Consider the following 6000-nt stretch of genomic DNA (forward strand, 5'->3'; position numbering starts at 1 on the left):
GCGAATGTCACTCATGGCCAGAAAGGGGCACTGTTTCCCTCCCTTTCGAAAGTGCCACGGTTTTCCGACCTTTCGGAACATAATGGCTCATTATGCTCCTGTACAGTTGGGCACGGACACACGTATATTCATGTCGTCAAGTTAGACGTGTGCACCATTACACTATCTGCCCACGTTTACATATCTTTCATTTAAATAATTTGCATATTAAAATGACGGCACAAAACACGGTTATAAATCTATTTATACAGTTTCTCAAGAGATAAATAAAACTGCGCAGTTTGTCTCTCCCGCTCTCTGTCTGACTATCTCTCTCTCTCTCTCTCTCTCTCTCTCTCTCTCTCTCTCTCTCTCTCTCTCTCTCTCTCTCTCTCTCTCTCTCTCTCTCTCTCTCTCTCTCTCTCTCTCTCTCTCTCTCTCTCTCTCTCTCTCTCTCTCTCTCTCTGTCTGTCTCTTTCTTCCTCTCTGTCTCTCTCCTTCTCCATCCATCTATCTCTCTTTCTCCCTCTGTCTCTCCTCCTCTCGCTCACTTTTTTCTCTCTCTCTCTTCACGTGTTTTTCCGAATAGCAAAATCCTGAGTTGTAAACACACACTGGCGTATCTTTTGATCAATGTAGTTTGACAGACACAGGCTCAAATGAAGATTTTAGGCATCTTCTCCGCCCTCTTAGTTACAATGTGTGTCTTTTAAATCAAAAAGAAAGTCTGATGTGAAATGAATTGCTCTGTGGCTCCAGAAAAGTTAAAAACAGATGTGGTCTTAATTCAGACGTAGGGAAACATGAACATTGAGGGAATGACTTATAAATTGATGAATAAATTGCTTTGATTCATGGCGCAGGGGCACTCGTTTGATGGTGAAATGGATAACACACTGCAGTGGACTAGCTGGCTCGTAAAATGTTTTGCTCAATTACTCAAAGGAAACCCTCCGAAAAACAAGGCAACTGTTCTGCTGCTATACAAGAACTTTAATGACAGCGACAGTCACGGTTCAGCAGCCATGCGGCATCTCGGGTGGCCCTCAGATCTGCACGTAGGCCCGTCTGCCTCTGCGCCCTTTGCCACACACCCAACCTATATTTACAGTACATGTTAGCAAAGCGCTGTCGTCAGGGCAGATACTGGCTATGGATTTACTCACATTGCCTTTTCTGACTTAGTGAGAGACAAAGTGCACTCCGCTCATGCTCATAGATGACAAAAGTAATCAGACACCACACACGCACGCGCGCACGCACACACACACACACACACACACACACACACACACACACACACACACACACACACACACACACACACACACACACACACACATATACGCGTTTTATGCTTTCTGGGGACCACTTTACGGATCATCACTTCTGGGGACCACCCTTTCTGAAACGTTTTTATATGTTTTCTTTATGGGGACCAGTTTTTTTTGTCCCCATATGTCAAATGGTCCCCAGGACGTGACTGTGTAAACAGGTTTTTGTCCCCATAACCACATATAAACGAGAGCACACACACACACGCACACACACAAAAGGTACCCATTTTATTAACTGGCTCACATTCTTCCAGGTTATTGTTCAAGTTCTAAAACCCAATATGTCGTTTTTTTGTATGTAATTTGAATTTGAATGACTTTACCATTTTTGATTTACACTTTTAACAGTTTTTTAAGCCAAATGGAAAAGAAAATGTACTATATGTATGTATGTATGTATGTATGTATGTATGTATGTATGTGTGTGTGTGTGTGTGTGTGTGTGTGTGTGTGTGTGTGTGTGTGTGTGTGTGTGTGTGTGTGTGTGTGTGTGTGTGTACGTACGTGTGTATGTGTGTATGTATGTGTATGTATGTATGTACACATAAACAACTGCATATATTTTTTCTCAAATGGAAAAGTACACAAATCCTCCCAAAAGGAAAATACCCTCGTCTAGTTCTGCACGTGCAAGCACACAAGCCACATAAACACACGGCTCATATCTGACCAGCATCGCATGCTTTGGGCTGTCCAGTCACAACAGAATTCTATCTGCATCCCCCATCCCTCGCACTTGGAGCAGCGCGCAGCCAAGACCACGTTTGAGGAAGGCCGTTGTGACCTTGTGGTCGAGGGCGGAGGGGTGGGGCGGGGGGGTGTTTTGGCTTCCTTATCACTCCTATAATTGAGAAACAGGCCAGTGGGCACGTAGGAAGCTGGGTCAGTGCGGTCCGGCTTGATCCTTATGGGAATTTACAACAACAAAACAAGTGCCTAATCATATCCCTGACATCACAGTGGTGAAACTTTCATTGTTGCCGGTAGCCAGTGTTTTTCCTCGAGATGGTGCCTCTGTGTGACAAAGTGAGGCGAGGCATTTTTTACTGTAAATTATAATCACATCATCTCTACATGTTTGTTGTCAGATGTTATCCTATACCAGTACTTCCTCTTATCGTACAGCGCCAGTATTTTTGTCATTCACTGAAACAACAGTTAAGAATGCTTGTATTTTTCCCAAATGTTGACACACAAATAGCGTTGAATTTGCATTTGTTTCTTTTTTGATTTTTGCACAACATAAATGGGCTGTTTATTTATTAAAACCATTTTTTAAAAGACTAAAATCTGAGGATCTCCTGCAGTTACACGATTTGATGGGACTTTTTCTTTAAGTTTCTATGCATACTGTGCTGAGATCTGTTTATTTATCTGTTTATGTCTGTTTGTCTCCCTGCCTCAAAATGTTGAAAGAAAAACAGTTATTCTTTCAAGTAACAAACGCACATTCATTCATATCACAACTCCCTGCCATTTTACACAAGAGCATTGGGGTGAGCAAAGAAAAACAAAAGTTGGCACGATTCTCATTTTTATCTCAGAAGTCTGACTTTTTTTTAAAGGTATTTCTAAATGCAATTTATTATTATTATTATTATTAATATTGCTTTTTTGACTGTTGCTGTGCCGATGACCATTTTGTGTTTGGGAGCCTTTTACTGAGTGAGTTGCTTGTTCTGTAGCCACAAAGGGACATAAGTCTTCTTGTGCCGGTCCCAAGCCCGTATAATTACAGAGGGTTGTGTCAGGAAGGGCATCCGACGTAAAAGCTTGGCCAAAACAAACATGCGGATCAAACCTCTAAAGATGGAGGACACTGATTTGCTGTGGCGACCCCGTCAAGGGAAAAGCCAAAAGGAAAAGAAGAGATTATTATTATTATTATTATTATTATTATTATTATTATTATTATTATTATTATTATTATTATTATTATTATTATTATCACTTTAAAGTCTTAATTTTGAGATAATAGTGAGAATCCTTCCATCTCTATTTTATATTCAACGTTGACTCTTCCATACATTTTGACACCATCTTATCCAGGCCAGCATTTTAATCACTCTCTCTGTCATGACATTTATTTCCGACATGATAGCGCAGTTGAGTAAATGAAGCCCCATGATAAATTGACCAAAAAATGAACCGTTTGGGTGGAAAGCCTTATTGCTTCATGATGCCTTATTTTCCCATCATAAACTATACATGATCATTTTTCTTTTCGGACTAAAAAATGCTTACTATGGATGGTTGTTTTTTTCGGGCTAAAAACACCTTACACTATACATGGTGTTTTTTTGCCTAAAAATGCCTGACAGTACTTAGTACGGTATACATGGTCGTTTTTTTTTTGGCATAAAAAAGCTTACTATATATGGTCGTTTTTTGGGGGGGCTAAAAACACTTTACTATACATGGTTGTTTTTTTTTCAGCAAAAAAAAAAAGTCTTACTATACATGGTATTTTTTTGGGGTCAAAAACTCCTCATTTTTTATGGTTGTTTTGTTTTTTTACGGAATAGAAAAGGCCCTACAATAAACGTTTTTTTTGGGTCAAAACTGCCTTACGATTTATGGTCGTTTTCTTTGGCCCATAAACACCTTACTTAGTATACATGATCATAAATTTTCCAGGCCAAAAACGCCTTACTATATACATGGTCGATCAATGAGAAGGTTTCTTCAGCCGTCATCTGTACTTCTTTGAAGGTGTCGGACGTTCCGCGTCTTATCCAAGAGGCTTCGTCAGCGAACTATTTTTTTTTTTTGCTGGTAGTTTTGGCCCTATATATATCCCGACTGTCCAGACGTGGCGGTGCCAGACTCTGCTATGATTGGTCCCTGCTCACAGGTTGGGGGGAGCAGAGGACTACTCCCTGTGGCTACACCGATTACTTCTTTTGTCCTGACTGAGTATGGGGTCTACGACTGGCCTGATCGCGCCATTTGCTCCGGTATCACCTTATCAGCATAACTAAGCCTATGTTGCCTAAGAAGTCGGTTGTAGAAACGATCCAAATTGAACCTCACCGCACCATGGCGATTTAGTAAAGGGTTTTGCTGTTTTATGAAAATAGCTTCTTTTACTCTCCTTTCAAACCATCTATTTTCTTTCACTAAAATCGTAACCTCATTGTCGTCAAATGAGTGGTTTCTAGCTTCTAGGTGCATATGTACTGCCGACTGAGGCCCACGAGTATTATCCCTACGATGTTGATAAAGTCTTTTTTTTGACAATTTGTTTCATCTCCCCAATGTATTGCTCTTTACAATTTTCATTACATGGTCGTTTTTTCCCTGGCTAAAAACACCTTACAATAAATACACGGTAGTGTTTTTCGGTCAAAAAATGCCTTATTATAAGCTCATATAGACCTATATAATTTAGGAATTAACTATTTTTTTCCTGATCAAAAAAGAGAGTCTAAGGTTTCTTACGCTGCACTGATGTTTATGTAGTCCTAAAACTCAATATTCTGTGGGTCCGAGGATTCATGTGACAATGACAAAAACCCTGGAACTGGAGTGGAAGCATTTTTGTACATGTCCGGCAGTGAATGAGTTAAATACGAAAACACACATCTGGAAGCTACACAACAGGGTAAAAGCAATGAAAGGAAGACAATTTAGGCAGCAGAGAAGGCCTTGCAGGCCCTGATGGTATCTCTCTCTCTCTCTCTCTCTCTCTCTCTCTCTCTCTCTCTCTCTCTCTCTCTCTCTCTGAAACTGACATTTCAGTGGCAATGTACATTTTCTTGTAAACCCTGCACCATGTGTTCATCTGCCATGACACAGTCTGTCTGTCTTGTGTATGTTGACAAGCAAAAACAGGTGCATGGTTATCATCATCACTATGCAGAGGGAAGTCGTATTTGTGTTTTCTCTCTCAGATGACATCATGCTCTTGTGTGATGCCACAGGGATGTTCTCTTCCATGATCCCTGACTTGACTGCGCCGTGGCTAAACAACCCCAAGGTTACTTAGTGCAAATGTCAGGCTGGTTCAATTCATCATGAGAAATGTGATTGAATCAGTAATACACTTACTTATATCAGCATCTGAAAGGTTTCAAATGTAAATTATTCATAAAACGTTTCAGTCTAGGCTACGATGACCCGTTTCAATATTTGCACAATTTGGAAAAAAACAGTTTGGAAGTTCAAACGTGGAAATCAGTCAGCTTCAAAAATATGCAGGATAAAGAAGAAAAAAAAGTAGCGGTCTCTGACTCCCACCATGTTTGACGACTTGATGCTTGATGACATTTAGTGGGAAGCACCCATCCTGTTATTGTCCGAATGTTGCATTTTACTGCCAGACAGAGAGCAAGAGAGAAACTCCTACACGTAGCCTCTGGAGGAAGCAAATCCCTCTATTTGATCATTTCCATTCGTTTTCCTGAGAGTGGAGGGGGGCTTTCTATTTTGACATTCTTCCTTCCTCATCAGTCTGAGGCCATCTGATCTCATCACTGTCCTCCCAAACTTCCATTGAATTCCACTGCAAAGACCACTCATATTCCCTTACATTTTCCCCCGAACTGGTGGACTGCACGACACATTGTCAATCCAAATGAAAATAAACAGCAGCTGCTGAGTAAAAAATTCAGGAAGACATTTGTTTTCATAATGTGGATACGGAGAGAGCAGATTTGTTTTTCAGGAAGTGGTTCTCTTCCTC

This window comes from Hippocampus bargibanti, linkage group LG11 (assembly GCF_051943395.1).
Source record: "Hippocampus bargibanti isolate YZ-2025 linkage group LG11, ASM5194339v1, whole genome shotgun sequence".
Taxonomy (NCBI): Eukaryota; Metazoa; Chordata; class Actinopteri; order Syngnathiformes; family Syngnathidae; genus Hippocampus; species Hippocampus bargibanti.